The sequence below is a fragment of the Leptinotarsa decemlineata genome, unplaced genomic scaffold, assembly GCF_025532065.1.
Source record: "Leptinotarsa decemlineata unplaced genomic scaffold, Ldec_3_MD MMD2_tig00000035_RagTag_RagTag, whole genome shotgun sequence".
Taxonomy (NCBI): Eukaryota; Metazoa; Arthropoda; class Insecta; order Coleoptera; family Chrysomelidae; genus Leptinotarsa; species Leptinotarsa decemlineata.
The window spans coordinates 2,669,508-2,695,755 of record NW_027412540.1 but is presented as its reverse complement, the minus strand read 5'-3'; the positions used below and the strand labels follow the sequence as shown (position 1 = coordinate 2,695,755).

The window sequence follows — 26,248 nt, the reverse complement described above, 5'->3', positions numbered from 1 at the left end:
AGCATAGGAAGAATTGCACATTCAAAAGAAAATCATTGAAAATACTTGGAATTTAAAGTTGTTGGGTTATGGACAACTACGAGAGTAATCCAATTCCAGAAGTTTGATTCAAAACTCAGAATTTGTTGACAAAATAATGGAAAAATCATTGTATACTGAAACATATGGCATTTTTGAATTCCTTAGGGTGAGAAGGTTTCGAATCCGTCAAAAACAGGTCACTTCCGGTTTCCACTTCCGGTCGTCCGATTCCGATGATTTTGACATCAATGGATTCGTTTAGATGTCAAAAAACATAGTTAATCCTTTTACGAAGCCAAAAGGACCTCATAACCTATTTTCGCTATACCAATCGCAACAGGTCGATGTGGGTCGATTTTCAAATGATTTAATTTGTAGAATATAAAAATATAATATCGAGCGTCTAATGTGAAACAGCATAGGAAGAATTGCAAAGAGAATCATTGAAAAAACTTCGGATCGTTACGTACATTATGTCCAATAAAAGAAGAAAAATTGCAGAATTCATCGACAATGAAAGAACAAATCTGACGCAACATGTCAGAAGGGCACAAAGCCAAATTTTCGTTAATAATTGTCGAATCGTCACGTACAGCACGTCAAATGAAAGGTGAAGAAATGTAAAATTTATCGACAGAGAAAAAACAAAGATGGCACAGTATGTCAGAGGGACACTAAGCAATATCTTTGTTAATGATAGTTGGATCTCAACGTACAGCACATCAAATAAAAGGGAAACGAATGTAGAATTCATCGACAGAGAAAAAAACTGAGACGATGCCAAGAGGACACAAAGTTGTATCTTCACTAATAATAGTCGCATCATCACATGTAGCACTTCGAATAAAAGGGAAAAAAAGCAGAATTCATGTGTTTGTTGCGCTATTCAAATCCAAGGTGACATGGATCAATGTCAACGCTGAATAGGCATCTAACAAAGACTCTTTGATTTTCTTCTGTTTCATTTCAGAATATGTCATCACTAATTTTTATATTCATACCCAAGGTGACATTGATCACTGCCAATGCCGAATCTGCAGCTGGAGATACGCAAAGCGACGAAACAAAGGCTCTTTGTTTCATTTTGAAATAGGTCATCACTTATTTCACTATAAATACGTCATGCATGGCGAAATGAGTTAATTGCATCCGTTGAAAGTGATACCAGTGACAAGTGCACCGATTCTATTCGAAAGTAATTGTTTTAAGTTTAACTTTTTTCCCATATGAATTTATTCAAATGTGATTTAATTGAAAGTTGGTGAGAATTGTTGAATCATTTGATTTCCAAAATTTTTCTCGATATATATATATATATATATATATATATATATATATATATATATATATATATAGTGGTTCGTTTGCGATAGTATTCGCATATATTGTGAATCAAAACATAAAGCTTTCATTTTTTATTTTTTGCAGATGGATTCACAAAAGTTGAATGCAAGTTCGATCGTGAAGAGGAAGCCAAGTATCAAAGTAGCAGATTTGCCTGTGGAGATGCCTCAGAGAATATTCACCGCCAAAATCGTGAAAAGTAAATTTGATGAGGCGGTCTTGTTGGATTTGGGAGATGAAGTATCATTTCTGCCCCACCGAGTGACGGAGGCTTATCGCCCTCACTTTCAAGAATTTTCATCAGGAAAATACGCTATTGTGTTCGAAGGGTTGATGGACATTGGAAAACCGAATCGTGTCGTTTCATTTGAAATTGTACGAAATTAAGGTTAGTACTGTTTCCAATTTTTTCTCCATATAATATGCAAATATTATTAGCGAATATACAACTTAGTGCCCTTCTGACAGTTGCGCCATTTTTTTTAACTCATTCATTTCCACAAATCCTCACACATTTTCTACCATGCCACCACCTCCCACGCTGACTACGTCACTTTCAAAGTTTTAATGTTTTATCACTATTATTATAATTTTTCGACCCACTTCCCCCAGTTCAATATCATGTAACACAATTAATCGACCGATATTTGATTCCTCCATTCTGAATTCTAATTGGCTGACCGACACCACTCTGTAACACAAGTGAAGTTCTAATGTTTTATCACTATTATTATTATTATTCGACCCACATTCTTCAGTTCATTATACTGATGTTTGATTTCTCCATTCTGATTGGCTGACGACACCACTCTGTACCAGAAGTTAGGCTGAGTGTTTCACAAGGTTTCGTTCAGGAGTCTGAAAATTCGCAAAACGAACCTTCATACCACAAAGCGTGGACTTTAGTCATCTCCTGATGATGCTTACTTGGTTAGCGAAACGCGTTAAGTGATAAATAACTGAAAAAAAAAAAATAACGACAATAATAACGAAACGATAACGAATAAAGGCACGTAAAACGATCAAAAACGCACGCAAAACCGTCGCATGCAAAACTGTCTAGTACTTCACTTTCCCTATTTTCGAACGTCAACTCCACAATACGACTCAGCATTATTCCTGCCAAATTTCGAGAGAGAAGGGTTATGTGGGGTTCCAAACGATGTATTTCCAACATTGATTCACTCTGTATATATGCGCTTATATTTAGTAGGATTTCCAATACGATTTTCACCACACTATGGCAAAATTTCCAACATGTGTGGGCTATCATTTCTCCAAACTGAAACTCACTTTCCAAATGTAACTGATATATCAATCGCAAACGTGTTATGATTTCGATATATTTTGAAGTAATAATATTTAATATTGAACGAATAGTCGTGAAGAAAATTATTTGCATTGTATTCCGAAAGCTTTGGAACCGTTTCTGATGAGTGATCAATGCACACCGAATGAATTTCTTAATACCGGTTGATGATCTTGACCTTCCCTAATATTTATGAACATTCATATTATGCTGAAGTTGTAACTTTGCCCCCGGTCACCGAATTACGACAAAATGCTGGATGTGCATGCTGGATGTGCTGGATGTGCATATGAAAATATAAACAAATGATACTTTATCTCCCAAATCCAACAAGATCCAATATATATATATATATATATATATATATATATATATATATATATATATATATATATATATATATATATATATATGTATATATTATAATCGTATCAATTTTGATGACTATGAACTTGGAATAACGAAAGATGGAATTGTGAATACTGTGTGTTTTTGTTTCAGAATATCGAAGTTGAGGTTAAAATAACTTTCGATTCATGTATTCACTTGGATAGATTTGAATTATTTTATGACGATTTTTCATATTTGTCTGTATCGTTAATGTCAAATGTCAATCATCTATAATAATGTCCTGAATGAAATTCAAGATATGAAATGCCACTTTTTGTTATAACGACCCAACGAATGAGAATTTAAAATGACAGACAAACTTATTTTCTTTATTTCTGAAATGTCCTGTTTTTGTCAACCTTGTATTTTTCAATATGATGTTTATTCATCTCTATGAACTCTGGTATATAATTTTTTGTTATTGCATATTTTTGACAACTTTCCCTGTATAAGATAAGTTTTCATTTTCAAAAAAAGATGTGTGTGATATATATTTCATTCATTTTGGTAGTATATTATAAAGCCATTTATATAAAATATCAACGTTATTGAGACTGCAGCTGAACGAATTTCCTTTGGAATGACCCATACAGAACGGCGTGTTTTTCTCCAATTTTGGAATACACCACCATGAATCTTCAAAGTCTTTCAAATTCACTACGGTTGTGTATATATTGAATAGGCGCAGTCTGTGCAACAGATCCCTGAATATCGACGAATTCTAGCCTCATAATGTGCAACTATAGACTGAAAAAAATTGAAACTGCTGAGATTTGAAACTCGTTCTGGAAAGGTTGCTATGACGGTTTTGAATGTTGTTGTTGTTGAGATGATTCTGACTGATACTGCACACGTTGATGATGTATCATTCTGAAATAAATTTGATTTTCAGTACAAACATACACTAAAAAAATATTTTTGTCAACAGAGAGGGTAATGTCTTTCATGAAGTGATTGCTACACTTATAATGAAAATAAAAAATCAAGTTTCATTCAAACTAACGAATTCAAAACACATATTCTGCACGTACTAAATATTGTATGAAAACACTACTTAATGCAGGTCATATCTATCAATGAGAATTTTAAAGCCGAACGAAAAATACTGTATACAACCAAAAACTCTTTGCATATTATAAGGAGAAAAATTGGAAACAGTACTAACCTCAATTTCGTACAATTTCAAATGAAACGATACGATTCGGTTTTCCAATGTCCATCAACCCTTTGAACACAATAGCGTAATTTCCTGATGAAAATTCTTGTGAGTGGGGGTGATATTCCTCCGTCACTCGGTGTGGCAGAAATGATACTATATCTCCCAAATCCAACAAGACCGCCTCACCAAATTCACTTTTCACGATTTTGGCGGTGAATATTCTCTGTGGCATCTCCACAGGCAAATCTGCTACTTTGATACTTGGCTTCCTCTTCACGATCGAACTGGCATTCAACTTCTGTAAATCCATCTGCGAAAAATAAAAGATGAAAGCTTCATATTTTGATTATAACAATATATGCGAATACTAGAACGACATGTAAAACATTTGACTGAAATCATTCAACATATATATATATCGAGAAAAATTTTGGAAATCAAATGATTCAACAATTCTCACCAACTTTCGATTAAATTACATTTGAATAAATTCATCTGAGGAAAAAGTCAAACTTAAAACACTTACTTTCAAATAGAATTGGTGCACTTGTCATTGGTATCACTTTCAACGGATGCAACTAACTCATTTCGCCATGCATGCCGTATTTATAGTAAAATAAGTGATGACATATTTCAAAATGAAACAAAGAGCCTTTGTTTCGTCGCTTTGAGAATTGCGTATCTCCGGTTGCGAATTTGGCATTGGCAGTGATCAATGTCACCTTGGGTATGAATATAAAAATTAGTGATGACATATTCTGAAATGAAACAAAAGAAAATCAAGAGTCTTTGTTAGATACCTATTCAGCGTTGACATTGATTCATGTCACCTTGGATTTGAATAGCGCAACAAACACATGAATTCTGCTTTTTTCCTCTTTTATTTGAAGTGCTACATGTGATGATGCAACTATTATTAGTGAAGATACAACTTTGTGTCCCCTTGGCATCGTCTCAGTTTTTTTCTCTGTCGATGAATTCTGCATCCATTTCCCTTTCATTTGATGTACTGCACGTTGAGATCCAACTATCATTAACAAAGATGTTGCTTAGTGTCCCTCTGACATACTGCGCCATCTTTGTTTTTTCTCTGTCGATGAATTTTGCATATCTTCTCTTTCATTTGACGCGCTGTACGTGACGATTCGACAATTATTAACGGAAATGTGACTTTGTGCCCTTCTGACATGTTGCGCCAGATTTGTTTTTTCTCTGTAGATGAGTTCTGCATTCGTGTACATTGGATGTGCTGCACGTTGAGATTCAGCTATCATTAATGAAGATGTGGGTTAGTGCCCTTCTGACATGTTGCACCATATTTGTTTTTTCGTTGTCGATGAATTCTGCAGTTCTTCTTTCATTTGATATGATGTACGTGACCATCCGAAGTTTTGTCAATGATACTCTTTGCAACTCTTCCTATGCGGTTTCACATTAGACGCTCGATATTATATTTTTATAGTCTACAAATCAAATCATTTGAAATCCTTAAGGAATCCAAAAATGCCATATGTTCCGGTATACGATGATTTTTTCATTATCTTGTCAACAAATTCTGAGTTTTGAATCAAACTTCAGGAATTAGATTCCACTCGTAGTTGTTCATAACCCAACAACTTTAAATTCCAAGTATGTTCAATGATTTTCTTTGAATGTGCCATTCTTTCTATGCTATTCCACATTAGACGCTGTTTGTTATACTTTTCATAATCTACAAATGGAATCATTTGAAATGAGTACCCACATCGGTCTGTTGCTGCTAGTATAATGAAAATAGGTTATAAGGCCCTTTTGGCTACGAAAAATAATTAATTATGTTTCATGACCTCTAAACGAATCCATTGATGTCGAAATCATCGAAATCGGAGGACCGGAAGTGAAAACCGGAAGTGATCGTTTTTTGATGGATTCGAAACCTTCTCACCCTAAAGAATCCAAATATATATGTTTCAGTATCCAAAGATTTTTCCATTATTTTGAGAACAAATTCTGCGTTTTGCATCAAGCTTCTGCAATTGGAATGAACTTTTAGTTGTTCATAACCCAACATTTTTCAATTCCAAGTTTTTTCGATGATTTTTGTCGAATTTGCAATTCTTCCTATGTTATTTCACATTAGGCGTTGGATATTATATTCGTTACGCCATATTTGTGTTTTCTATGTCGGTACACTCTGTATTCGTTTCTCTTTCATTTGATGTGCTATCATGAACTAAATTGTGACTTAGTGCCTTTATGACATGTTGCGCCATCTTTGTTTTTTCTTTGTCGATGAATTCTGCATTTCTTATCCTTTCATTTGACGTTCTGTACGCGACGATCCGATCATTATTTGCGAATATACAACTTCTGACAGTCGCGCTATCATTTTCTGTAACTCATTAATTTCCATAAATCATTAAAGTTTTAATGATTTATCACTATTATTATTGTTATTCGACCCTCATTGTCCAGTTCAGTTTCATCTAACATAATCATTCTACTGATATTTGATTTCTCCATTCTGATTGGCTGACCGACACTACTCTGTAACAGAAGTTAGGTTGAGTGTTCTACAAGGTTCCGTTCAAGAGTCTGATAATTCGCAAAATAAATCTTCATATGACAAAGCATGGACTTTAGTCATTTCCTGATGATGCTTACTTGGTTAGCGGAACGCGTTTAATGATGAATGACTGTCATATTGAAACAAGAAAAACCGTTACGACAATAACCATGAAACGATAACAGATAAACGCACGGAAAACGGTTGAAAACGCACGGAAAACGGTCGAAAACGCACTCAAAACGATCGCACGCAAAACGCTGGCACGAAAAACGGTCGAAACGTTCGTAAAACGGTCGAATACTTCGCTTCCCCTATTTTCAAATGTTAACTCCACAATACGTAACTCCTCGACATCTTTGGTGCCATCTCCTTCTTCTCCTGATGATGCTAACTTGGTTAACAAAGATACGAGACTAAGTGTGCTTCTGACATGTCGGAACGCTAGACTTCTGTTGAACCGACATGTTTTTTTCTTGCATGATGCATTTAGAGATGCCTTGTACAGATTGAGGGATCGCAAGTTGAAAACTTACAGCCTCGTGGAATTGTTATATATCATTTCTTTCAAATGATGTATGTATTTTGACGCACCTCTTACACTTCGACGTCATGTTTGTTTTCAATGATGTATTTTGAGATACCTTGTACACATTGAGGGATCGCACGTTGAAAACTTACAGCCTTGTGGAACTGTTATGTTTCTTCCTTAAATGATGTATTTTGACGCACCCTGTACACTTCGACACCATGTTTGTTTTCAATGATGTATTTTGAGATACCTCGTAACATTGAGGAATCGCACGTTGAAAACTTACAACCTTGTGGAACTGTTATGTTTTTTTCTCAAATGATGTATTTTGATGCTCCCTGTACACTTTGACGTCATGTTTTTCCTTTAATGATGTATTTTGAGACACCCCGTACACAGACGTATTCCTAACCCTTCATTTTCAAATCGGCAACACTACATTGCCTAATAAACAACGACATATTTTATAACCGACAACATCTGTTTGCGATAGGAACGTAAAACATTGATACCATCTCCATCTCTCTTTGCCTCGATTACGTCACATGCATCTCTCGCTCATACACACACATACTCATCTTTACATGAAATATTAATTATTTCCCAAATCTAAGTATATTTTCCTATCTTCAGCATGATAATGATGATTACAGTCTACGGAAATAAAAAAAATGCTGTCAAGTATAATGAATGAGTCAATTTTGGTCCCGACAGAACTAACGCTATAAATACCCAACATTCGCAGTTACTTTCAATATCTTACGTTGGTGTATAGGCTGAGGACAATGTCTACCACGCGGACGATTCAGGTTCTAATCTCATAACTATAAACTTTTTTTAAATTAAAATCGCGTGACAAGGGGGCCTGAGCGGTTATGCGGAGTCCCAAGGGGACTGAGAGCGGAGTACTAAGGTGGCTGATAGGTGAGGCGGACTACCAAGGGGGCCGAGTTCCATGCTTGAATCGCTACGATACTCGTTCCATCCTGCGTCGATGACGTCACACGTTTTTCTCTTCCACTCACTTAAGTTTCTCTCTGAAATACTTACCAGCGACGCACGACCTTGAAGTGAGCCCGGATCAAGCTTGTTCATCTACTCAGGAAGTTCAAGTTTCCAGACAACACTAAAGTACATGCATTAATTTTGCATGATACGGTTTTAACATACAATACATTGGATAGTTCACAGCAGATATTGACACTGTTTCCTAATCTTTTTTTCATTTGTAACTGACATATATCATGTACTGTTATTTTTTCTTAATTCTACTTCATGTATATATATATATATATATATATATATATATATATATATATATATATACAGGGTGTCCCTGGACTTCCTCTTTTCCTCTCGGGAATGTATAGATGGAGTCAAAATATCACCAGTACTTCATATAACTTTTTTTCCTAAAATCCTTCGTTACCAAGTAACGGGCCCTCGAAGTTACAAAATGAAAAATGTTTTTCTTTAATAACTTTTCAAGTGAATATTCAAAATCATCCAAATTTTGGTAATTGACTAAACAAATGAATTCCTTCGATGAGCTTTCATGCAGGAATCAGTTGTTTTGCTAAAAGTCAGGAACGGACTACCCCCGATGGTCCACACCCCAAAACTTTGAAATGACAGATATTTTTCAATATTTTTCAACAAATTGAGGTTACTTGGACAATTTTATGAATAAAAGTACTTGTGTGGAAAGTAGATCGGAGCAACGAGTCTTGATAAAAATGTAGTTTCACTCGACGACATCAAACCCGCTCGTCCACCATTATTTGAAATGAATAATTATCAAAGCAGAAATAATAATGATAACGTTAATTCAACAACATTTATCCTGAGATGTCTACCATTATTCGAAAATATTAGTTTTTAAGGAAAATGGAAATGGTAGGTAAAATGTTCATAACGAATTTTTATAATGCAAACACGTCTAACTAACGAAACTCAAGAGCCTCAAGAGCAAACAGAAATGAAAAATCCGCTACAGAAACTGCTCGATATGACCACCTTCTCTCTCTATACATTTTCTTAGTCTGCGAAGACACTCTCTCTGTACTTGAAATAGCATTCCAGGGTCGTTTCGTATGGCTTCACAATGTAATGTTATTCTATTCAACAATGCATCTCTTGTGTGAATAGGTGTAGCGTAAACAAGGCTTTTTAGATGCCCCCACAGAAAGAAATCCAATGGATTTAAATCCGGAGACCGCGATGGCCATGAATATGGCCCACCTCTACCAATCCATCTATTGTGGAAAATATGGTTCAGATGGTCACGCACAATCAAACTAAAATGAGGAGGAGCGCCATCATGCATAAACCACATATCTCTTCGGGTTTGCAATGGAACATGTTCCAAAAGTCCATTCAAATCGTTCTGAATGAACTCCAAATAACGTTCTCCATTCAATCGGTCCTGTAGAACGAATGGTCCTATAAGATGGTTCCCTATGATACCAGCCCAAACATTCACGTTGAATTTCCGTTGGTGTTTGGTTTGCAATATCCCATGGGGATTTTCTTCGGCCCATATATGGAGATTATGAGAGTTGATAACTCCATCTCTACTGAAACCTGCTTCATCAGTGAATAAAACTCGATTAATAAAAGTCATATCCTCTCTTTGCCTATCCATGAACCAATTGGCATATTCCAGTCGTGCTGGAAAATCTTGAGGTGTCATGGCATGTACCTTCTGGATGTGAAATGGGTGGAGCAGTTGTTCCCTAGTTATTCTATGAATAGTGGACTTGGATGTTTGGAACTGTTCTGATAGATTTCTGATGCTCATTGAAGGATCATTAGCGACGGCTTCCAAAATATTTTCCTCCAATACAACGGTACGTACAGTCCTAGGAGCGCCCTCACCACCTCGTTTTGGCAAAACTGTACCTACAATAATATCGAAATAAAACAACGTGCTCGAATTAATTATCAATTATTACATACCTGTCTCCCTCAAGCTGCGATCGACACGCTCGAATGTTTCTCTTGACGGTACCGTTCGATTGGGAAAATGCTCGGAATACAGACGACGAGCTTCTGCAGCATTACAAAATGCTCGTCCATAAAATACATGCATATCTGCATATTCATTGAATGTAAACTGTTCGGCCATATCAAAAAAATTCAAAATATCCTATAGAATATTGACAATACAATGATAGTCATATGACAACGCACCACTCAACAAAACAAAATCGCATTCCAGTTTCTCATTTTTTATCAAAACTTTCTAAAAGGTTTTTTTGTCAACATCTGTGAAAGAAATATTATTCCCTGGATATTTTTCACCTGATCATGTGCAGCCGTTTTTGTAGTTCATTCGTTTGTTTTTTATTAGTATAGTAAATATTTTTTCCGATGTACGTTTTTTCAGCTAAATTTAGATTCGTGTTAAAGAATTTCTCCCATGAAATTATAATTATCAGTGAAACTCCTCAACAGTTTAGCTGTGAAGAAGAATTTGAAACATTCGAATGTTGAGTTTCATGAGATTCAGATAACTGATCAACACGAAACGTGATTATTCCACACGTATTATGTACATACAAAATATGGAATGAATTCGATATTTCATAGTAGAGTAGCTTGTTAGTTTGAAAACACCACGAATCTACAGAACTTGATATTTCTTTTGAAAAAATATCTGCTATCACAATTGTGACTTAAACTTCCATATAGGTACTGTACTTTTTGTTTACGACTTCATTTTAGCATACTTTGTATTATTATTAGAAAAGTGTCACACATTAAATTTTTATGGTTTAAAGAAAAATATATATATATATATATATATATATATATATATATATATATATATATATATATATATATATATATATATAAAACTTATTCAGAAATAACATTTAGAGGATTTGAAATTTTAAATTTTATTTTAACGGCCATGCATGGCACTTACTAGTGGCGTGGTAGCAACTAGAAAGAAAGGAAACAGGAAATATCTGCAAATTGATAATTGACATTATGACATTTGAAGTTTAAAATTTGAAAATTGACAATATAACTAAACCAGGATTACCAAAAGGTATACCAAACAACAGTGTTGACACTAGCAGTCTCAAAAAGTATCTGAAAATGGATACAGTGCTGCCAAGTACTCATAAAAGAAGTGAGTAACAAGACTCAACACTACCTCCAAACTCACACACTATCTGTTACTTTGGGAACCTGGGGGAATCAGTTCCAATTTCAAGATATAATTATAAATATTACTGAGGTTGTTAATCTCAGTATTTTTGTTCATGTTGTTTGTATTTCTTTTGATAAAGAACATTTCTTTAAACAGCCGTTTCTGTAAATTACTTTCAGTACACAATACTCTAACTTCGGTGTAATTCATTGTGTGTTTTGTGTTGATGACATGTTCAACCAATGCACAGGTAGCTTTGTTCATATTACAATCACTTTTATGTGACGTTATACGTCCTGATAAAATTCTAGATGTTTGACCAACATATGTCTTATCACATGTATGACAAGGAATTTCATATACTACATTAGACTTTTCTAGGGTTTTCAAAGGAGTTTTAATTTTGGAAAACAGACTATTCGTAGTGGTGACAATGTATTGAGCAAATTTAATATTTTCACTCTTGAAAACGTTCAAGAGCTTGGGTGTTAAAGACTGAAAATATGGTAAGGTTTTGAAAAATAATGAAGTTGGAGGTATATCTCCACTGTTTGATAAATTTAAATTATTATTATTTATGGGATTAACTAAATTATTTGAAACAGTAGTCACTGTGGAAAAAGAGTTAAAATAAAATTTAAAATTTCAAATCCTCTAAATGTTATTTCTGAATAAGTTTCATATATATATTTTCTTCAAACCATAAAAATTTAATGTGTGACACTTTTCTACATAATGAAAAGGACTATTTTTGTGTTTCTCAGTGAAATTTTCGACTTTTTACTATAACCTCAAGTTAGTAAGTACTTTTTATCTATTGTTTTACAATTTTGCTTCAATGTTATCAATTTATTGTAGATGTCTTGATAAAGGGAATAAACATTCTCGAAAGCTCGACCATATAACAAAGAGTATTCTTTAAACAACAGCCCAGCAATTTTGACTGCATCCCCAACATTATTCCGTATTTCTCCTTAACTAGTCAGTCAAGACTACCCATCGCTTTATAAATTCTAGACATGGGGTTCTTCATGAACATCCGACAGCAGTTTGGTCTACAAACAGTTACACACATGAAAACATGGGCAAAAACGAACACCAAGTTGGCATCGATGAGAAACAGAAAGCTGTTCTTGCTGAAATGTAGAAAGTACCACATATTTCCAAATCACGTAACGAATGGCATTGGAAACGTGACAACATTATTACACCACCGAGGAGGAACAACTGGACGATCCGTGCAGAGTTTCAATCACAGGTTGAGGAAAAATATTTTAAACTTAGAAATTAAAATCACTTTCAGTGAGCTCATAAATTTAGAAAGAGTTTCAAATAACCTTAAGCGAATATTATCTGCCACGTTGCCGGTTTCCACTTTCGAAGAATATGAACGAAGGCTTACCATAAAATATAATACACTTTTCCATAAAATAAAACATAAAAACATAATTAAATTCAACAATCTCCAGAACAATGAATTTCTCTCTATTAAAATACAAGAAAAATGGATAAAGAACCTTACAAACGTTGAAATACCTTCTGACATTAAACGTTTTCTGGCTCTGGGTCCAAAATTTGGAATTTGTCCTTTAACTAAAGAAATTAAACTTTCTAACCTTCTTGCAGATTCAGAAAATATACTATTCAATAATGATAAAAACTTTCAAGATATCTATCGTGCTCAATGCACAAATATTATTACAAATTTCCTCCATAAAAATTCAGATAATTACCATTTTTTAAGAAAAACTTTTGATCAATGTAAATCTTTTTTAAAACAACATCCTGAGATCTATGTAGTAAGAAGTGATAAAGGCAATGTGACGGTCATAATGTTCAAAGAGGACTACTCTACTAAAAGTTTTGAATTACTTAGTGATATTAAATATTATAAAAAGTTAAATCATAATCCAGTCAGCAACTTACAACAAAAAGCTAACAAAATAGTTTCTAGGATTAAGAAGGATAAATTGGTGGATGAAAACACAGCCAAAAAGCTGACTATAATGCAGTAATTCCTAGATTTTACTCATTACCGAAAGTACACAAACCTGAACTATCGATGAGACCCATTGTGTCATCAATTAACTCACCTAACAGCAAACTGGCTAAATGGTTGGCCAATATCTTGTCAATGTCATATAACACTGACAACGAATTTTATGTGAAAGATTCAATTTCCTTTAGTAATTTTATTAATGATTATAAACTTCCTGAAGACTATGTCCTAGTGAGTTTCGATGTAGTTTCACTTTTTACAAATTTGCCTTTAAATGTAATAATTAATAGCCTACAAAACCACTGGGATATCATTTCTCAGCATTGTATGCTTGATTTTCCAAATTTAAAATCAATTTTAGAATTGATTTTTGACTCTAATGTCCTAGTTTTTCAGGACACTTTCTATAAACAAATTTTTGGTACCCCAATGGGGTCAACCATTTCCCCAATTCTAGTAAACTTTGTACTAGATGACTTAATTATGAATGTAAAGGATAGAATCCCTTTTAATATTCCTTTCATTAAACGCTATGTGGACGATTTGATCCTATCTGTGCCTCGTGGGAGAACTGATGAAGCATTAACAACGTTTAACAGTTACAACGAACATCTGCAATTCACAGCTGAAGAGGAAGGTAACAACAGTTTACCATTCTTGGATATGCGAGTGTGCAGAAACACAGATAACGTTCTACGAACAAGATGGTACAGGAAACCATGCGCAAGCAACAGGTTACTGAACTACCATTTATACCATCCTACAAAGATGAAAATAAATTTAGTCCTCACCATGAAAAACAGGGTGATCAATCTGACACATCCACTATTCAAAGATGATTGTATAAAAGAACTAAAAGGTATTCTCCTTGAGAATTCATATCCTTTTGAATAAATTACTTTTCAACTCTTTTTCCACAGTGACTACTGTTTCAAATAATTTAGTTAATCCCATAAATAATAATAATTTAAATTTATCAAACAGTGGAGATATACCTCCAACTTCATTATTTTTCAAAACCTTACCATATTTTCAGTCTTTAACACCCAAGCTCTTGAACGTTTTCAAGAGTGAAAATATTAAATTTGCTCAATACATTGTCACCACTACGAATAGTCTGTTTTCCAAAATTAAAACTCCTTTGAAAACCCTAGAAAAGTCTAATGTAGTATATGAAATTCCTTGTCATACATGTGATAAGACATATGTTGGTCAAACATCTAGAATTTTATCAGGACGTATAACGTCACATAAAAGTGATTGTAATATGAACAAAGCTACCTGTGCATTGGTTGAACATGTCATCAACACAAAACACACAATGAATTACACCGAAGTTAGAGTATTGTGTACTGAAAGTAATTTACAGAAACGGCTGTTTAAAGAAATGTTCTTTATCAAAAGGAATACAAACAACATGAACAAAAATACTGAGATTAACAACCTCAGTAATATTTATAATTATATCTTGAAATTGGAACTGATTCCCCCAGGTTCCCAAAGTAACAGATAGTGTGTGAGTTTGGAGGTAGTGTTGAGTCTTGTTACTCACTTCTTTTATGAGTACTTGGCAGCACTGTATCCATTTTCAGATACTTTTTGAGACTGCTAGTGTCAACACTGTTGTTTGGTATACCTTTTGGTAATCCTGGTTTAGTTATATTGTCAATTTTCAAATTTTAAACTTCAAATGTCATAATGTCAATTATCAATTTGCAGATATTTCCTGTTTCCTTTCTTTCTAGTTGCTACCACGCCACTAGTAAGTGCCATGCATGGCCGTTAAAATAAAATTTAAAATTTCAAATCCCCTAAATGTTATTTCTGAATAAGTTTTATATATATATTTTCTTTAAACCATAAAAATTTAATGTGTGACACTTTTCTACATAATGAAAAGGACTATTTTTGTGTTTCTCTGTGAAATTTTCGATTTTTTACTATAACCTCAAGTTAGTAAGTACTTTTTATCTATTGTTTTACAATTTTGCTTCAATGTCATCAATTTATTATAGATGTCTTGATAAAGGGAATAAACATTTTCGAAAGCTCGACCATATAACAAAGAGTATTCTTTAAACAACAGCCCAGCAATTTTGACTGCATCCCCAACATTATTCCGTATTTCTCCTTAACTAGTCAGTCAAGACTACCCATCGCTATATATATATATATATATATATTATTACATTATCCAATTTATATATATATATATATATATATATATATATATATATATATATTATATATATATATATATATATTATCCAATTTATATATATATATATATAAATTGGATAATGTAATAATATATATATATATATATATATATATATATATATATATATACAAATATGAAAGTTATTGAGTGTCTTGATATAGAAACATAAGTTAATATCGGACATAGCACTCATGAAATAGCAAACCATAGACACGTGTTTCGGGCTTTTGGCCCATCATCAGTATGGTGCAGCCAAGTGTAAGGATGGGCAACACTTGGTTACCAAAAGATAGAAATATAGAAATACAAATGCACGAAGCCACCAACAGGAGCCAACCGCACATTTGTGGTTTCAGTTGATAGATCTCGTGTTCACAAGAAAACTATCAAAATCACCACGGAGGCAGCTATAGCTACCTGCGTGACATCCGGGTCCAGGAAATTATACAAATATGAAAGTTATTGAGTGTCTTGATATAGAAACATAAGTTAATATCGGACATAGCACTCATGAAATAGCAAACCATAGACACGTGTTTCGGGCTTTTGGCCCATCATCAGTATGGTGCAGCCAAGTGTAAGGATGGGCAACACTTGGTTACCAAAAGATAGAAATATAGAAATACAAATGCACGAAGCCACCAACAGGAGCCAACCGCACATTTGTGGTTTCAGTTGATAGATCTCGTGTTCACAAGAAAACTATCAAAATCACCACGGAGGCAGCTATAGCTACCTGCGTGACATCCGGGTCCAGGAAAATATACAAATATGAAAGTTATTGAGTGTCTTGATATAGAAACATAAGTTAATATCGGACATAGCACTCATGAAATAGCAAACCATAGACACCTGTTTCGGGCTTTTGGCCCATCATCAGTATGGTGCAGCCAAGTGTAAGGATGGGCAACACTTGGTTACCAAAAGATAGAAATATAGAAATACAAATATATATATATATATATATATATATATATATATATATTTACATATTCATTGTTTTGTAATCATTTTCAATTGTATACAATGGGATTTAAATAAATAAAACATGAAAATCATACACAGTTTTTTATTTGACATTATTTATAATTTACAGGAACATACAGACTATCTAAAATAACTTTCTTTCTTATAGTCATCATTTTCGCGACCATCTTCAATTTCCTCTCGATTTTCATCATTTAATTCAAAGTGATGAATAATCCATTCTGGCAAGTATGGTTGGAGACTATACAGGAATCTTCACAGGTTCAGTTCAATCATAACCTCATGAAGTTGACAAAATTCCAATTCATTATCCAAAAATGTATTACAAACTTTTGCACCACTCCCATAGTTCTCAGCATCACGAAGACACAATTAGATTTGTTTTTCATCATAGCATATACTCATATCATAAATGCTTGCGTGTTTGGCTCTATCACCCAACACCTCCAATTCAGTCGACTAATGTTGAACCGATGATTTGAGATCCACAACATCGATCCAATCTTGACTTGCATACTGCATCCACATGCTGGTGGAACTGAAATCGAATAAAAAAAACAATAAGCAACATCCAACTTGTTTCCATGATATAATACTCACATTCACATTTTATTTGTAGTTATAAAGTGAGTGTATTCAGCTAAGTTAGTAATGTTCATATTTCCATATAATTATCATCTAAACCATCGTATATTTACCACCCGATCATCATCTGATATGAATATTATTAAAACAAAAAGAAATTCACTATAAATAATTACTTTTATTATTCAATCATATCGAATTTGACTAGAGATCGCGTTTTCATGCCAGCAAAACTTTGTGGGCTCTGACCTAGATACACCATCGTATATTTACCACCCGATGAGTTAATACAACTTATATCATCATCACTGAATTGCAACGAAATACGTTTTGGTAGCCATGTTTTGAATAATTCATCATTGCTTACATCTTTCAAGGTTGATACAGTTGATTTACCAAACCTTGTAGAATAAGTTGACGTATTCTTAATTATGTACACTCCATCAATTGGCAATGATGATAGGTATTTTACTGGAGTTTTTTCCCAACACCAAATCGTTATTTTTAACACCTCGACACATGTTTCGATTACCAAGTGATCATCTTCAGTTTTAATTTTCCTCTTGAAGATGATCACTTGGTGATCGAAACACGTGTCGAGGTGTTAAAAATAAGGATTTCGTGTTGGGAAAAAACTCCAGTAATATTCATTACTACACCAAAGGTTCCAAACAGTGCATCATAAATGATGATAAGACCTTTTGCTCTAGTATTTCAACCTCCTGTACAATCAAATTATTGATTTCATGTTAGCCTACTTCTGAAACGGACATGATGAAAATGTTTATGAAACTATAAACAACTTCCAACAGAAAAATACACTCACAGTCTTCCTTCTATTACAAACTGAATAACACTCTACCAATTACTAACTGCTGCAGATATATTCGTCTACTGATTTCATAGTGTGCCTGGCATTTGTTTTATGCTGAACAGCGCGAGTCACCACCATTATGAATCCGTGCTACATTTTAAAAGGTACACATAGCTAGTTGTTACCCACTAGAGATGCCTGACGTCACAGCCAAGCCCACCACTCAGCTGGACGCGTTAACAGAAGTCGATACGAACAGACAGCGGTCGTTGGGCCATCGTAGAGGACAGACGCCAACACAGTCCTCGCCGCCTGCGCATCACCATCGACAGCGAGGGTAGAGCGATCCGTTACGGCATATCTATCGCATCGAGAGAGGTAAATACACACCGATGAATACGCATTACTCAGCTACACGCCGTGGAGTAAACATCTCGCTCTCCTACCGTTGAACGGTTGCTGCTGTGACGTCATACCACTAACTTGGTGGGCTCACACCGATGGAACATTCATTACTTGGAGGATCTTTGAAGTATGCAGACGTTTGTTTGTACACAGACACGCACATGATAAATCATGTACCGTGCATTCTCACACACACACACACCAACCAAATGTAATTACGTCATTATGTCACACACATAAAATCTTATACGAAAAAAATTCTGAATAATCCATGCACCAGACACTTCAAGGTCACATCGCCTTGATTCTACTAAACAAAAAAAAAGGATTTAATACGTCATAGTGGTGGGGGGGAGGCCCAGAAACCGCTGTAATCTACTACTAACGAATCTCAAGAAATAAACTTTGAATGTTCTAGCCAGTCTTGGATATACCTGTACAGTAGGTTGAATGGTCTGACGTCTATCAGAAAACAACTACTCCCCTGGCTAATACCACTAATAGTTCATTTCTTTAGATTTGTTTACTGCCAGTCTTCAAGCATAGCCCACTGACTAATGAGAAAGTTTTTCTTCCTTATTCAAAAGAATCGGGCTGTTAAACTACCATAACTTACTGGAAAGACCGTCGTGTGATTTATTCACTGAGGTTATCATACTAGTATTTTAAGGTTCACCTTCCAAACTCGTTATATAAAAATAATGGTAGTATTCCAACACTTGAAAATGAAGATAATACACTACCTCAAAATGATTTTGAAATGAAATATCTGTTAGGGATTGATTTGATATGACAAATCAGGCATTTCAATCATTGAATATCGTTTTTACCACAAACAAATAAACAAACTATACTCTAAATATTTTTATTCTTGATATCCAAGGTTTCATAACTACCATTTTGCAGTTATGTCCTTATGATAGAGATATATTTGCTAGCAATAAGTCTCTCGATATGTTGAAATCTCAGTAACTTATGATTCAATAAATGTAAGGATTTCCATATTTTCACTTGAATACAATTCGCATTAAATTATCGGAGTCCAGCTCTGCTTCAACTTTGTAAGTTTGAATGTAGTGACTACGGGTCGTATCTGTACGGTCACTAAATTCAATAGGTATACCGTTTTTTGACTAGATGGTGCTCGACTTTGTGTCGAATAGGAAATACACGTACATTATCCTACTTGGTTAGTCTATATACAAAGGTAGTAGTTAAGACGTATTAGTAGTCACTGCTGTTTGTGACAGCTGGCTTGAAGATACAGCATGGCGATTAATGCATACTGTTGTAACTGTATTATTGAATTGTCGAGATGTCAACATCGAATCAGGTGTGCAATATCTTTTTCTATTTCCTTTGTACTAATTTCCTTATTCTATTGGGTTATTGTGGAATTGGCCGCGGTGGTAGTGCGCCCGACTCACGTTCGGAAGATCGTGGGTTCGATTCCCGCCTCGACCAGATATTTTTCTCGAGAGAATTTATCTGGTTGAAGCTGGAATGATTCTGTAAGCGTGTTAGGAATCACACGTTGAAAGGTAAGACCTCGTTAGTCCTTAGCTCGCACAAGTTTTTCAACTTCTGAGAGTTGTCGTTCGTATGGGGGCGACAGCTGATTAACGGAAAAACAGATTTTAAAAACAGATTTTTTTAAACAGATTTGAATTTTAATACTTTGATTCATCGTTGGGAATTTCATATAACTGCAAATTAAATAATTAGTTGTAGTTTTTCTACCTTTCTTTTTTTTATCAAAAAAAAGAGGAGAAAGGTGTTGAAGTACTGTAGACATGTTAGAGGGAGAGGGGGAAGAGTCATCTTCCCCCATGAAACGAATTCATATTGATAATGAAGGAAGCCATATTAATTTAACTAACAGGGATAGTGTTGATGATGAGGTATGGAAAATAATGAATCAGGCAGATCGCCAGTCGCTATCAAGAACTATCAAGAACTTTAACTCTGAAAGCAATGTATTAGCCAATTTTACACAAACACAAGATATTGAAATAGAAGACAATCCTACAGTGCTACAAGTGACATGGAATCAGGTTAAGAAAATCAAATAAATTTAAATGATGAGGGTGCAGCAGATCCCTTCACAGTCATTGTAGAAACTAATAAGGAATCTAGAGTCAGTCTTGGACGATATTCAGATCTTAAAATCGATAAGGAAGTTTGTGATCTGAAATTTGTCAAATGTAAGTAAGTTCAAAATCAAAGGTAGACATAATATAGGAGTTGAATTTTATAATCGTGAAAGTGCCAATTCTCTAGTCTTGAACGAAAAACTAAAAACTTTAGGATATAAATTATATATTCCTAATAGTAATGTAACCTGCAAAGCCATAGTAAAGAACATAACTACATATTACTCAGAAGAGAAACTGAAAATGATGATTAAAAGCCCTTATAGAGTTAAAAGTGTCAAAAGAATGAACAGACGCATTATAACAGATCGAATGATCCAATACGTACCTGCATCGACAATTTTAATTACTTTTGAGGGAACTATCATTCCTAGGTATGTTGACATTTGCTTTATAACCTACATAACAACTCCTTATATACTTCCAGTCATTCAATGTTTCAATTGTCTCCTTCATGGACACATTAAAAAATATTGCAAAGGTAAACAAAAATGTTTTTCTTGTACTCAAAGTCACATAGATGAAGAGACATATAAAACATGAAATGCCTTTTTTGTGGAAGTACTGAAAATAAATTCAACAATAGAATATGCAAGGAATTTGAAATTAAAAAAAAATTGGGAGAAAATTACTTTTGAAAATATTTCTTTTTATGAAGCTGTCAAACACTTTCCAAAATAACCAACTTTTTATAATCCACAAGCTAACGATTATCCAATATTGCAAAATAATAATAATAATTCAATAATAATTATATTTCAGTAGAGCAACGCAAAGAAATAACGCAAACAATCAAAGATTTTAAAGATCATATGCACAAAGCATAGGAGGGGACAAACATAGTAATAGAGAACATAGAACAGGCTATGACAGAAATGCATTGAACAAAGTTTTGCTGTATCCAGATGCTGTATCCACAACCCCCGAATGGTATAGCTTCACAACCAACTTCACAGACCACAGTAAATACGGGGGCAATTAAAAAAACAACAATGGGTACCAATAAACAGCGTATAAATCAATCCCAATTCAACAACAGTTTTCCATTACTTCCATCACATGCCACATGTGATCCTATTGAACGAAACGTGGCTACAAAAAGAGTATACTTTGAATTTAAAAAATTATAATACTATACGAATTGATAGGGAGGATGGATATGGGGGTATTGCCATCCTCGTTCGCAATGACTGACATTACTCCATTGTAGACATACAGGAATTGAATGATCATAAATGCCAAACTTTAATAGTCAACGTTGATAACATAAATATAGTAAACTCCTATAACCCCCTGAATAATCATCTTTCTATAGACCAAGCTACTAGATTACTACATCATTTGCGAGGAACAATAATTTGGATGGGGGATTTTAACGCACACCATCCCTTATGGGGTAGTGCCTCGAGTGATTTTAATGGAAATGTATTGAGTGTATTATTGGCCGGTGACGAATAGGTAGTATCAAACACGGGTGAAGGTACTAGATTTGCAAGCCCTCTGGAAAATCAAGTCCGGTGGATTTATGTATGGTGTCTGGTGCAATGGCACCAAAATGTTCTTGGGAGGTAATGGAGGAATGTGGTAATAGCGATCAATACTCTACCCTATACATCTATAATAACACAGAGGAACAAGTATATATCATTAATACGAGAAAAGTTAGAGTCTTTGCGAAAGCGGATATTCTAGCAGACCTACAAACATTGGATTCATATGATTCTTCAACTAATTTAATGAACTCTGTAGCGGATACAACAATACCTGCCTATCACCCAAAATCTTTAAAGGAACCGAGATGTTCCTGGTGGGACAATGAGTGTACCCAAGCCACCACAAAAAAAAACAAGACATCAAACACTTTTAACTATTCCCAACTATTACGAATTATATAGAAGCGAAAAAAACAATAGCGGTAACAAAACGTTTCTTGGGAAAGAAAAAGAAAAAAGTTTTCAAATATTTTGTGTTTCCCTAAATCGCGACTCTAACATCTCTTACGTATGGAACATAATCCGAAGCTATTCCGACAAAAAACCTGAAAAATACAACTCCAACGATGCGCCAGATGCACAAACAGCAATTGCACTATTAGATCAAATGTCCATTTGTAATGTGGAACCGGACTTTCAACTTCAACCTAATACCACACACACTCGGCCATTTTCGCTAGTAGAACTTGGACTGGCACTGAAATTCAAGAAAGTAACTGCACCAGGGAGAGATGGCATCCCATATGCTATGTTTCTACACTTACCTTTGAAATTGAAACTCGCACTACTTCAATTCTATAATGGTTTCCTACAGGGTGACACAATACCGTGTTCATGGAAAGAATTTTAATTGATTGGCATTAAAAAAGCCTCTATTCACACAGCTATTGGCTATGGCTTCCTGTGGATTGAAACTATTAGAGAAAATGATCAAAACACGTTCAGAGTGGTTGTTCGAACATAACCAACTTCCTTCCAGATACCAAACAGGGTTTCGCATAGATTTAGGTACGATGGATTGCACTGACTTTTTAACCCCTTATGTACAATTGGCTTCCAGCTTAAATCAAAACGTCATTGCAGTGTATTTAGATATCAAGGGAACCTATGATAATGTCAACATATTCACTTTATATAAATATCTTTTGAAATATGGAGTAGCATCAGAGATGGCAAACCTCATATTCCGAATATTAGATAACCGACATAATTATTTAATAGATCGATATGGTACTGTCCACGGACCAGGTTTAACCTCGAAGGGACTCACACAGGGTTCCCCGCTTGGTCCTCTTCTATTTAATATTTACTTACTTTTGTTGTTCCATGTCATATCCTTCCCATGCCGTTTGCTGGCATATGCGGACGACTTACTACTGCTAATCAAGGGAGACTTTCTCCAAATATTGGAGAACACCATAAATAGTACACTTTCCACCATTAATATGTGGATGTGGAAACTTCGAAAATAGAGGTGAAAGCTCTCAAAGGAAGAATATAAGAAACATAAAAGAAGTTGTCAAGAGAGAAGGAGGTGAAGATAATTTTGAATTTGACAGTTTGTTTGTAGACAGCTTGAGAAAGGTGAGTGAGATCAAAACCAAACATAAAATGGTATGGACTGAAAATTTTGTAGTGCATGATAAAAACATAAAGTTCAAGATAGATACTGGTTCTGAGGTGAATGTATTGCCCAAAAAGAGTTCTGAATGTTTTATGCACAGGTAAAAAATGTCATAAATTAGAGAAATGTGCTATAGTACTCGAAGCGTATGGTGGTACAAAGCTAACACCCAAGAGAATCATTTGAATTGGAATTTCAAGTAGTAGATTTGGTTGTTAAACCAATAGTTGGTTTACCAGCATGTTATGATTTAGGCTTGATAAAAAAGTCAGAAAGTGTTGATGTCAGTCAGGAGACAAGAGATAAAGAAAAAATAATTGCTCAAAATAGGGATGTTTTTGAAGGAATTGGTAGGTTTTCTGATATTTGTAAAATTCAGTTAACTCGTAGCAAAGCCTTGTAGACGTGTTCCACTTTCTATAAAATATAGATTAAAGAAAAAAATTAGATGAGTTAGAGCAACAAACTATAATAGCTAAAGTTGAAGAAGCAAGTGAATGGGTTAATAATTTAGTAATAATTGAAAAACCAAATGAATCATTGCGATTGTTTCTGGATCCACAAGACTTGAATAAGTTTTGTTGCACTTATTAAAGCAATACTTTGAATTTCCAAATTTGAACGAAATGAGTTCTAACTTGTCAGGAAAACAATATTTTTCTATGTTGGACTTCGAAGACGGGTTCTATCAAATAAAACTTGATGAGAGTTCTAGTTTGTTAACCACCTTTGCAACTCCTTTTAGCTGTTACAGATTTCTAAGGCTACCGTTTGGTTTGAATTCGGCTCCTGAATCTTTTCAAAAGATGAATTATAAAAATTTTGGGAACATTGAGAATGTAATGATATATTTTGATGACTTGTTGATTGCTTGTGATACTTTAGAAGAACATGACAAACCATTGAAATTAGTTATGGATAGGGCTAGAAAAAAGGAGGTGATATTTAATGAACAAACATTTCAGTACAAACACAACGAAGTAAAGTATATGGGTCATATTTTCAGTAAAGAGGGTATGAGAGTAGATAATGAAAAACTCAAAGCCATTGAAGATATTGTTCTATCATTCATGATGTGATACCTTTGGCAAGTTCAGAACACGGCGAAGGGGAGCTGTCATTAAAGGGACCTTGGCACCTCGCGCTCTCTCTGGGCTCGACTATCGGTGCAACTATCCGATGGATAGAGCCTTTGAAATAAATACTAATAGTTATTGTTGAGATAAGTTATCAATGCCTAAACCAAATAATAATAATATATGTTATTTAGTTGAGAGAAGTACAAATTGAAAGGTCAAGTAAATAACTAGATGCTAGATAAGTAAGTGAATACTTGTTTCGAGATACAAATTTGGTGTGAATGGGCATATACTTCATACAAGTAGTTAAATAAAAATATAGAATGAATAACCTATAAAGGTATTCGACTACGAACATATTCAATCGTAAATGTTATTGAACATGTTTATTATAATTTGTCATTATACTTAAAATGAAATAAAAAAACAAACACTATAATACAATACAAAGACACAGTCGAAGAGTATTTAGCTTTCAACCAGTTCTGTTTAATATAATATATCAATCGTTTGTATTCCTGCTTGATGAGAGCGATACATATGTATTTAAATTGGTATTCAATTTTCATTCTCCTTAAAATAAAAATACGAAAACAAATAGTATAATACAGTAACACAATTTTCAACTTAGCGAATATCAAACTTTTGAACAGTTCAGTTCAATACAATATATCAATAATCTATATACCTGTTTGCTAACAGTGATACATCGGTATTTAAAAGGTTTTCAATTTTCATTTTCCTTCGATTATTAATCAATAACAAAACATGGTGACAGTGGTATAAGTGATATCGAACAAATTATTTTTTGAAATGGAACGAAGTATAAGCTCTGTCATACCACTGGTTTCGGTTTCTAACCTCTCGATGCACGTGGCACCTCCAGAGAAGTTCACCTTCTCAACTTCGGCGATGTGGGTGCAGTGGAAGAAACGTTTTCAACTACATATATCAGTTTCGGGCCTATCATCCAAATCTGATAACAGGAAAATTGATATTTTCATGTATGTGATGGGTGAAGAAAGAGAAGAGGTGTCACTGACTTTTGCGACACAACTAACTACATACGAAGATACGCTGAAAGCATTCAAAGATTATTTTGTACCTCTCCGAAATGTAATATTTGAGAGATATAAATTAAATTTTCGCACTCAAAGACCAGGAGAAAGCATTGATGCTTTTATTACATCTCTGCATGCTCTTGCAGAACACTGCGACTATGATGTTCTCAAGGATCAACTCATAAGAGATCGTATTGTAGTAGGAATGGTAGATACGAAGACTTCTGAGCGGATGCAGTTACAGGCTAATCTGATACTGGCTGATGCTATCATCGGTGCTAAACAGTCTGAAATCCAGGGCCAACAGAATAGTATTCTGAGGCATGAAGGAATGGTTCATGCAGTCGCTAATCGGTTACTCCGAA

General features: G+C 34.4%; 1 protein-coding gene across 1 annotated transcript in view; it reads left to right on the top strand.

Annotated features, from left to right (window-relative positions):
• The first annotated feature begins 1,464 nt into the window (after window positions 1-1,464).
• Window positions 1,465-26,248, top strand: part of LOC141480959 (uncharacterized) — a 202,422-nt gene continuing 177,638 nt past the window's right edge. Inside the window, exon 1 of the mRNA XM_074171722.1 lies at window positions 1,465-1,753. The gene's annotated coding sequence lies outside the window, so the exon portion shown is untranslated. The remainder of the gene's footprint in view (window positions 1,754-26,248) is intronic.